The following is a 12,025-nucleotide window of genomic DNA, read 5'->3' on the forward strand; positions in this document are numbered from 1 at the left end:
AGTATTAGGAGTTTTCAATATAAATACTAGAGCTTAGAAGAAAATAAAACATTCAGATATTCTCCTCAAGGAATTTAGGGATGCAATAACATACTGTACTATACTACAGTATGCAGTGGAGGGATGAGCAATAATTGGTTTAATCCATTTGTTTTTGAAGTGCATTACTTCACACCATGTAAATGTAACTGAAATAATGCCCTAATTATCCCCAGTAAGCTGGCCACTGGTTTGCATGCACACAGAGTGTCTCTGTCTGGTTGTAAATCACCTCACTTCTATCTGGTTGCCTCAATGTATAATGTTAAGTGCACGCTTGTTAATTTGCTGGTTTGTAAATGGTTTATCTGTGCAATGCTGCACCATTCTTTTTGAGTTCATTGTGCCCGATTGTTCAACCAGTTTTCCGCCTGCCAACATATTTATGTTTGTCTCCCGGCCTGCCTATTTACCTGCCAGCCTGTCCATCTATCATTCATCATAAGTGTTTATGCTTCAGTCTGCAGGTTGACTCCTCTCCATGCAGTGAATTAATGGTATGCATAAGAAACACACAGTAGATATGCTTGTAGGCCAGCCATCCATCATGAGCCTATTACATATTCAAGGCATATTCTCTCTCATCACGACTATGGTTTCATGCACAAAATATTCAGTTTTTTGCCCTTATTCCAAAAAAGACTATATTCCTACTAAGCTGTTTACATGTCTAATGAAAACGGATATTCCACTAATATTCCTGTTTATATGCAGAGGGTTTTCAGGGTTTCCCTCTGCTCCAGTGGAAACGGGATTCCCAAGATCTCTGCAGGCACTGAAGTAAACCAGCGTAGCAGTAATCCTCTCTGTCCCCATAGTGGAGAAGGTGCGCTCTTTTTTTCCAGCCCGCCCTGAAAAGCTCCTCACTCTCCTCTCATTCCTCTCCTCTGTCTGCCCTTCCTGCTCCTGCATATGTCATTTTGGCTGTGCAGGGGTGCGTTACACAACCAGCTATGTCATGCATCTCTACCCCAGCCTTTCAAACTGTTGTAGTTGGTTTGTTTACAACACACAGAACTGACCATAAAAAGGAAAGTTATGTTAGGCAAACTGTGGTTAAAACCCCCAATTGAGACACAATGCAAAGAATGTTCCTAAAACTTGAATAATATGAGCGTAAAGCACGTCTTAATTGAAAAGTGCAACCTCCATTCCCTTTGTCCTTTAATTCCTATATTTATCTATCTCTCTTTCATTTCTGTGCAACCTCCCTCTTCTTTCAGGGTGTGTGCTGTTCATTTTTTCACCTCGGTTTCTCATTTTTGTTCTACCCTACTTCAATTCACTCTACATAAATTACAACTGCAAAGACAGCTTGTAACTAAAATAGGGAAAAAAATACTGTGAATCCAGATATGGATGCAGTTGCAAGTGTGTTTGCAAGTAGGGTGTGAGCTAGTTCACACATTCAGCTTGAGTCCATTACAAAAAATAATAAGCTAAAAATAATCTATCAATGGAAAACTAAAGTAACAGTGAACAATGTTTAAAACAGGTCAATTGCATAATAACTTTTGAGTGTGTTTAAATGGAGTAAAAGAATATAAATAACTTTTTCATTTTATTGTTTGTCAATACAGAACAATCTATCCCTCCACTACAGAATTTGTGGGCCATAAAACAAAACAATAAAATGAAATGTTTCAAATAGCTCAAGGGTCCTTATTTCATTATAATTCTGCTTGGGTTCGTAACTATTAGTGACTCATTCTTATTACCACACATCATTTGTTACGTTGTTAAAAAATACTGATTAGTTCAGTTTTAATATGTTCTTTGACATTAGAAAGGACGGGGAGAGCAAAATGTAAAGGACAAATACATGGATGAGGAGACGAGGGAAAATGGTTTAAAGCACAAAATGATGGCTTTGTCCTTTATGTCCAGCAGTGTATGCTGACTGTACAAAACAGATATAATTATCAGCAATTATCATTACACCAGAAGGGGTGAATTGAGGGGAGAGAAAGAGAGAAAAAGAAAAGAGGGAGCAACGTGAGACAATGTCCCAATTTTAGTAATAATGTCCAAGAGGTAGCTATCTGCTGTAATTATGGGTATCACATTGATGTGACTCATTGATGTTAGTGACACTGAAGTCGCTATAATAACAGTACTACATAACTTACTTATCATGTGATTAGCATGTCTACCAAATAGTCTACCATAAAACACTATGTTCTGCCCTCTACTGGACTCTGTGGATAAGACACATGTACATGCAGGCACATGCAGACCCCCACTGAAGTTTGTATGTATGTAGGCAGCCAATCATGACGTTTCTACTGATTTTTTTGTCTCACGTAAGGCAGCATCTCACTGCAGCTCCCATCCGTCTCACTTCAGTGAAGGCCAATCTGCTCCCTGATACTGTTCATGAGGTTCTATCTTTGTGGAAAGGGGTGGTGTGAGTGTCAGCTGTGGTACACCTGAACCTGGGCTCAGTGAGGCAGTCTGACGACATGTTGCAGCAGGTGAACATTCATTGGGCTCTACCTGCTGTACCTACATAATCCAGTAGAGGGCAGAGTCTGTGTGAAAGAATGAAGGTTACAATATTGTAACCCTAGTTCTATAAACACAGATGGTGACCTCTACCTACGGACCCTGCCGCTCCTACCCTGTCTGCTGAAATGGTTTCGGGATGGGAGCTGTATATAGACCTTGCTTTTTATACAACTTTAGACTTGTGTCATAGGTAGGTGCATCGGGATTGGTAGGCTGTGTATATGCAAAATTCAGTGGGTCCAGTAGAGGGCTCCACCTGTGCTTATAAAACTAGGTTTACGATTTTGTAACCTTTTATTCTCTGATCAGTTTGTTTAGCTGATGCTTTACAACTCATTCACCCCATTCTAACCCTAACCCCCCCCCCCGTTCTATTTATCTCATCTTTCCTTCTTCATTTTATCCTCACTGACTGATGGGCAATCACAAAGTATTATGTCTTAATTAATCAAAGAGCCAGTAATAAATTATTGCTGCTGTGTTCTCTGTGTGTGTGTGTGTGTGTGTGTGTGTGTGTGTGTGTGTGTGTGTGTGTGTGTGTGTGTGTGTGTGTGTGTGTGTGTGTGTGTGTGTGTGTGTGTGTGTGTGTGTGTGTGTGTGTGTGTGTGTGTGTGTGTGTGTGTGTGTGTGTGTGTGTGTGCACACATGCTGTATGTGCAGGTATGCAGAGGGATTCAGCGGGATTCAGCTCTGGCTTCAAACACATTCAGGCATCGAGTTTTCTCATTAAAGGGATGAAACTGTTCGGCAGAGAAGCCATTTAGTACAATAATGAAATTTGGAGTCTGTGACAAAATACTGTCAACCCTAATGGGCAATTAATGTCTAATTTTGAAGAGGGAAATGAGCACTCATTTTCTCCTCTTTACACATGAGGTACTTTAAACCCTGTCTGCAGAAAAAGTATTTATTTCCATAAAATGGTGTTCTTCAGCTTCAGGCAAGAATAATATAAAGACTAAAGTGAGTGAATGTGAATACATTTTAGGCAAGCAAACAAAAATAATTGTTATAAGGTTTGAAAAAAAGAAGCATTTTTAAATTAGCAGTTAGTTGCAAATAATGAGTGTAGGTTCCAATGTTTCAACAATATATTTTCTTTTTTATATATATTATATATATTATATATATATTTTTTTTTTATACAAAAAATGCATTGCAGTTACACAGGGCTACTGGTGAGCTGCCACCCCACTCATCTCTTGCTAGCTTGGTAATTCTACTTTCATAGTATCATGTTTGTGATTGTTTTTTTTATTAGCTTAACTACTTAAATTATGCTTTCATGTGTATTAAAATGTGTAAAAAATTGTGGACTTGGATGATTTAAATTATATTCTAGGAATTTATTCCTGCTGGGTTAAATCATCTCTGCTTTCACTGTCGGTTTGAATGGAAAAAAAATAAAGGTTGAAGTGGGTGTCCTCAGCAATGTATTAAACTGTTCCTATCCACCTGTGAAAGTGTCCTTGAACAAAAGTGTCTCATAAATGAATGTTATACAACACTTTCAATATATATATTTTTTTAATTAGGTATTGACATTCGAAAGAAGGGACTAGGACTGACTTCTGAGGTGAGCAGTCACCAATGTGTTTAGTCAACACATGTAGGCCACTTCAGCCCCAGAATCGGAAAAGTGGCCCCTCCAACTGGCCCATCAAATCTCAATCAGTGTAAACAATGCTCAACCCAGCACTCAGTCTTCAAAAAGTGCTTGAAATGTAATGCCAACAATTTCCCTTAAGAAATCCAACTACTGTCATCAGTACCTCACTCTACGACCTGGAGCATGAACATGACACCCAGTCACCACAAACTTTGTTTGAGTCTCGAGTAACGAGAATGGCTGTGCCCACAGGAAAACTAAAAAAATACAAAAAGCCCTCCAGAAATCAGAGATAGAATCCACTCTCCCTGCATATCTGGTATAAGTCTGAAAGTGTTTAATTTGGCTGCTTTTACTAAGTGTATGTCTGCTTGTGTGGACAATCATCACAATGTTGTGATATAGTAGGCTACGTTTAGCTGAATACACAAACAAAATGAAATTAAGACTCACGTCCAAACCCTATATTATGATGAATTTTCTGGGCATGACCCCAGTTTACACCAAGCATTATAATCCCACTGCAGATGGTAGCTTTATAAAGTCTGTGAACTGATCTGGCACCGATCCACATTTAAAGCCTTTATCCAAAAGTCACCAAACCTAGTAAAATTACATCACATAGTTCCACATTGATCGACAACATATTCACTAATGACATCGAAAATAATACTGTGAGTGGATTATTAGTCATCGACATTAGCGACCACCTACCAGTTTTTACAGTGTATGATGGCAAGTTTAAAGGAGATCATTCCAATACAAGACCAATATATAGACGATTGAGGACTGAGGAAAATATGAATGCATTTAAAAATGACTTATTAATGCAAAACTGGGATGATATATATAAGAATAATGATGTTGACAATGCATATGAAACATTTCTTCGGATATTCACATCACTATATAACAAAAATTGTCCAGTTAAACGATACAGCAAGAAACATAAATATACAGATCGGCCGTGGATCACTAAGGGATTACAAAATGCCTGTAAAAAGAAAAATACTCTGTATAGAGAATTTATAAAACAGAAAACTATAGAGGCAGAGATTAAATATAAAAAGTATAAAAATAAGCTAACCAATATCATTAGAGCTAACAGGAAGGAATACTATCATGGAATATTAATTAACAATATAAACAATATTAAAGGAATATGGGATTTATTAAATAATATCATCAAAAATAGCTCTAGACAATGTTATCCACAGTATTTTATAGATAACAACATTAAGAAAGACAACATGGACGACATTGTAAATAGTTTTAGTAAGTTCTTCGTAAATGTTGGACCAAACCTGGCAGAAAAAATCCCAGATCCATTCCCATCTCAGGATTGGAATGACAGTATTATAGATAGGAATCAAAACTCAATGTTCCTCACAGCAGTGGAAGAAAAGGAAATAATTGATATTGTAAAAAGTTGTAAACATAAAACATCTACTGACTATGATAATATTGACATGAATATTGTAAAAAGAGTCATTGAGGGGATTTCAAAGCCATTAACTTTCATCTGTAATTTGTCATTCCAAACAGGTAAATTTCCAAACAAAATGAAAATAGCAAAAGTTGTGCCGCTGTATAAAACTGGGGATAGACACCACTTCACAAACTACAGGCCTGTTTCTTTACTACCACAATTCTCAAAAATTCTAGAAAAAATATTTAACAATAGATTAGACAAGTTCCTAGATAAACATAAAATTCTCACTGACAGTCAATATGGATTCAGATCTAACAGCTCAACATCACTGGCATTAATGGAGTCAGTTGAGGAAATTGCAAATGCTATAGATCATAAACTGTACGCAATTGGAATATTCATTGACCTCAAAAAAGCATTTGACACAATCAATCATGACATATTAATCAATAAACTGGAACGGTATGGGATCAGGGGGATAGTTTTACACTGGGTGAAGAGTTATTTACAGAACAGGAAACAGTTTGTGAAGTTGGGGGACTGTACTTCATCATGCTTGGACATTGCTTATGGTGTCCCCCAGGGGTCAGTATTGGGTCCAAAACTGTTCATTTTATACATAAACGACATCTGCAGGGTTTCGAAGTTATTAAAATTAGTTTTATTTGCTGACGATACAAATATTTTTTGTTCAGGGGGGAATTTACAAGATCTTCTAGAGATGCTTGCAATAGAGCTGTCTAAAATAAAGATATGGTTTGATAGAAACAAATTGTCATTAAATCTCAATAAAACAAAAGTCATGCTATTTGGGAATTGTAAAAGTAATAACGTTCATATACAAGTAGATGGGGTAGATATTGTAAGGGTACATGAAAATAAATTTCTTGGGGTAATTATGGATGATAAACTGACATGGAAATCTCACATAAAACATGTACAAACCAAACTGTCACGCAGCATTTCAGTATTAAGTAAGGCAAAACACTTCCTGGACCACAGATCACTCCACATACTTTACAACTCATTAATATTACCATATTTAAATTACTGTGTAGGGATCTGGGGAAACACTTATAAATGTACACTACAACCGCTGATTATATTGCAGAGGAGAGCCATTAGGATAATTCACAACACTAGTTACAGAGAACACACCAACCCTTTATTCTTGAAATCAAAAACACTTAAACTTATAGATTTAGTTCAGTTTCAAACCGCACAAATCATGTACAAAGCAGCCAACAATCTACTTCCGGTCAACATTCAAAAACTGTTTTTTCAGAGAGAAGGGGGATATAATCTCAGGGGGGAAATGAACTTCAAGTATCCATTTGCTCGCACAACTTTAAAAACTCACTGTGTGTCGGTATGTGGGGTGAAACTGTGGAACAGGTTGTCGGGGGGGCTGAAGCAATGTCCAAGCATGAACATGTTTAAACAGCGGTATAAGCACATGGTTTACACTAGGTACAGGGAGGAAGGAGGGTGGGACGAGAACTAGGGTTTGCACATATTATTCTCTTTATTATTTGTTTATCTGTTTAATTTATTTTATTTCTTTTGAGTCTGTATCAGACAAATATGTTTGATTATTTAGATATGGTAATAAGTAAATATAAATAACAATTAGGATTAAAATACATACATAAATAAGATATAAACACAGGAAATAAATAAATGATAAATAGTTGAATTATAAATTTGGAGAAGGGGTAGGATTCAATAAGCGAATGCTTCTTCCTACTCCTTTTCAAACATGTTTAATCAATTTTGTTTTCCTTGTTTTGTGCGTTTGACTGTTGTTTTCTGTTATGTAAGATACATATATTTATATTTTTTCTTTGTTTTTGTTTTCCTACATGTTTGAAATAAAGCCTTCATTCATTCATTCATTCATTCAAACACATGGATGAGTACATGAAGAAAGATTTGGATCAGTGTTTTTGAGACTTTACCCAAAGGTGGTTTAAATCCATGAAATTACATAATTGCACTCTTATTTAAGAGAACTTAGATGCATCTTTTAACCTTGTGGGATTTAATTAAGAACAATTAGCACAAATTTAACACACCTTAACTATATTCTTCTTTGTCTATTTTTGTCTATAAACCTATTCATGCGCCATAAAACTTTCTCTATCCATCTAGCGACTGCCAGTTTCCATCTCTTGCGCTTCTGTTTTTCTTTCTAAATTGCAACATGTTCTCTATCTGCTTCAGGGACAGTATTTCAAACCTCTGACTACATTTATAAAGTTCAGACCAGGTTCAAGCAGGACAAACTCTTCACATACCTGTGGTGAAGAGGCACTTACCATTTTCTTGCATATTTTAGACCTTACTACTTGCGTCTTAGCTGGCACTGCACTGTGTTTGCCATCCTGTCTTGATTGAGCTGTCAGTCCCGTCAGCGTTGTCCCCTGCCTGCCCCACCAAGCTGTCCGACTCTGAAGAATCTCTGGGTGATGTCTGCCATCTGGAGTCTGATCCTTTCATCATTGGCCCACCTGGCTGTGAAAACCCAGCTGTAACCTGCCTAATCTGTAGACGTCAATGCCTAACTGAGAAAAGGAACTGACCGCTCACGAAGCCTGTACCTCTCTGACGACAAAACAAACCTTTCTATTCAATCTCAAATCACAGTCTGCTACAGCTTGGTTATCCTTTGAAGACTACGCACCAGTCCTCAATTCATCTTCCAGCAGGTGACATTTGCATCTGCCAGCTGTGGCTCTACTACACCGTAACAATTAGCAACAATGATCACCAACCCTTGCTCACTGTGTTTCATTGCTGAAACAAAGCAGTGACCCAGATGTCCTTCTCCAGTAAGATTCAAAGGTGGTACCGGCCAGATGTGAAATGTAATTCCTACCTTGTTCTTGGTCTCCCTGAGGCTCTCTTCTGAGTGGGATGTGCTCAAATACTCCTGCAAGAAATTGTCCCAGAGACATCTTGATCAGATGCTAAAACCACCTGAGCTGCCTTTCAATAATTCATGTGCCTTTCAACAAATGCAACAAATGAACTTGGAAATTAAAAACACCCAAAAAGAATATAACACATTTCTTACAAGCTTACAGGCATGAATGATATGTGCCATGTCATTTTTGTTCTAGGAAATTAGAAACCATTAAAACAATGTAATGTTAGTTTTTAAAGTTTGATTCTACCCAAGGGAAAAAACTGACTTTAAATTAGTCTTTGAAGCATATAAACAAATTATTTGTTAAATTAGTTTCTGTGACTGAATTTGTTTGTAGGGCATTATTACTGGCCTTTATTATTACTGTTCTTTTGGACCACGATTGCCTTTTAATTGATAATGCACCATGCCACTGCCAGTGTTGGAGTTATCTCTCTATTATGGTCTGTTTGGGTAGACCAAATTTTGTATAGGATCTAATTATCCTTGTATCTAATTGGGTCCGGTCTGACTATGCTTTGGTCCCCTTCAGATCAGGACTTTCTTTTAAAATAATATATTCATGCACACCAAGATCTAGTAGTTTTACTATGGGTCAGTTTCCGATGGGATCCAATATTTTGGACCCATGAAAACATCTACTACTTATCACACTATCACTTTATGTACATTTATTTATTTATAGTGTTTCATTATTTTGGGTTTAGTCACTCCAAGCCATGTCTCGAGTGGAGCTGGCACACTGTATTTCTCCATTACACAGCACAGAAAAGTAAAAAAGTAGTGTACCTGTCAGATGTGTGCTGGTCATCTGCAGCTCTTCATCAGACATCATCACTGTAGCTGTTTCTGTTTGTAATTGTCTGGAACAAAATGTTTCAATATGTTTTAATATGAGTTAAAACTGCCTGTTAAGAGACAGAGGGTGAGCTAAGGGCCTGCATAAAAGGAGTTTTTTTGAAAAGTGTATCATGCCAGACTACTTTAGTGGAGTCCTCTATATAAAAATATAGAGCTGGAAATGAGTATAATAGGTCCCCCATCATATGTGTCCCTACATGACCTTCTGACTCACTATATGTCTATTTCTCTGTGGCCCAGGCCTTCATCTACTGTAGCCTGTTCATTCTGTCTGTAATGTGTTACTTTCCTCCTGGAGGAATATGCAGGTAGCTTTATGTAATCCATGATTTCCCAGGTGATTCCCCACATGTCGCTCCTTTTAAATTAATTCATTCCACCATCCAGAAATCTTGTCTATCTCTGTACTGCCGCTAATAAGTCAAGCTCTTATGTGAGAGCTGTCTGCCTCTAAGTAAGCGGAAATAAAGTACAAACACAGATGGGGAGGTATCGCAACCTATTATGGCAGCCAGATCTCTGTGTGAGCATATGTGAGTCTTGCCAAATTAGATGAGAAGTGTGTTTTGTGTCAGAGATAGACTATGTGGTGTTATTACACTACCGTACATCCATATAATCTCTCATTGAAAATCTCAGCAGGCTCTAATCCCTTAATCTACCTTTGATAAACCTAAAATAACACCATTATTCTGGGAGTTACACATTCTTTTACCTTCGCTGGTAAACCCTATGGAAGCATTTTTATAGACTCCAAAAAGGTTATTGGAAAACACAGTGAAAGTATTTCAGGATTTCAGTGGCTCAAAATCTGTTTCTCAACTTTAAAAAACATTTGTAATTAACTTCAGTCGTCGATCTTAATGCATGCCATGATTTTCATTTGAACTCTAATGCAATCAATTGGACTCTAATGCACTGTTTATGTTTGTGTCTGTTTTAATGGAGCAGCAGTGGCTTGTGGAGACTTGTGACCAGAAGTCCAAGTGAATCTGGGTGGGAATCTGGGCAGAAAAAGTGAAAGAGCATCGCTTTCCCCTTTTCCGTACCACACTTGAGAGGCCTCGAATAAGGTCATAAACCCCTAACACCTCCTGTGGAGATGCTCAGTGGCCGACAGATCAAGACTGTGGTTGTACTTGGCAGCTTCCAGGTGTGAATTTGAGCAGGGTATATTAAATAAGACGGAGTATAGCCTTAAGATAAACTATCCTGGTAAATAAAGGAACTGTAAATCACACTGCACAGTCATTTGATTAATTATAAACAAGGTTTATTTATTTGGCCGGTCTAAACATTGGTGTTTATTAAAAAAGATGAAAAATAAACTTGACCTACAAGCAGCAGTCACATGAACATAATTTTTAAATGACTCAAACTTCCAACTGCTGAAGACAGACTACGTGAAAATGTTATCTTATGTGTATCAAGGGCATGCAAGGATGAACCAATTTAACATTAGAAAAAATTCAACATAGTTTCTAATTGGGTAACTAGATGCACAAATTTAATCCTGTAATTCTATTGTCAGTATGGTGTTACTAATCTAAAGGAGGATGAACAGTGATCATATAATGATAGTTGAATGTGGCTTCTGTCACTCACATTACAGCACTAAAATGAAAAAATAATTTTATCTTCAGATCTTACACCTGCCTACTGTTGATGTTTGACCTTGCTTGTGGCTCCAAAAAAACCCCAAAAAAACAAACAGTATTTCATCATATTTAGGAAGTAGTACAATACATTAATGTAAGTATTTGGCTCTGTTTTTATAGCAGTGTATTGTTGTCTAAGATAAATGACTAATACAGCTTTAAAAACATAATGGAATTAAAAACATGGAATCAAGCAAGGTCTGACACAGTTTGGATAACAGCAATTTCTGTCAATCCCCAGTAGAGATACATGAGGGGCAGGTAGCATTTGGAACACCTGTTGTCGTTTACTGTTTGATCAGACATGTACAAGTTTTTGCCCGTGGCTTTAACAGCACAAACATGGACCCCAGTAGACGCAGGTCAGCAGGAAAAGTCAGTGCTCAGACACAGATATATAATAGATAAGATGTATCAAGAGAAGAGAGAATCAGGGTTGTGCTTCAGAAGTGAAGAACAGATGTTTTAGGAGCAGATCCAGCAGCAGGAGGCGGCCACTAATGTTGTCTCAACAGACTGGATGTTCTACCTGCAAGTTAATCACAGCAGGAGTCCAAACCAAAGCCTTCAAACCAAATTAACATCTCAACTTCAATCTATCTAGCTTTTAACAATGAGGTATGTTATATTAGAACAGATGAAAGTCACAGACTTTGAATGAATATTTCTTGTGTACATTTTCCCTTTGTTTATAGAAGTTATAAACTTAATGTTAATGGAGCTGAGTTAAGCACTTGACTGTCAATCAAGACAAGCACGTATTGTCTTGTGTGGTGCACATACTGTACAATAAATTAAAATTATGAACCGGAAAATGTTGTGTGTGTGTACTAATATCCCTTAGATCCCTTTTTGGATGTACAAACGTGCCATAAAAGGATCGATTATTCAACATACTCAAATAATGTCCTTGGATTACTTTCCTCGTTGTCTCACAAGGCTCAGCTCATCAAGTAAAACCTCAAACAGGTGGTTGTGGTTAGAACTTA

Source organism: Scomber scombrus, chromosome 15 (genome assembly GCF_963691925.1).
Source record: "Scomber scombrus chromosome 15, fScoSco1.1, whole genome shotgun sequence".
In the NCBI taxonomy this organism is placed as follows: domain Eukaryota; kingdom Metazoa; phylum Chordata; class Actinopteri; order Scombriformes; family Scombridae; genus Scomber; species Scomber scombrus.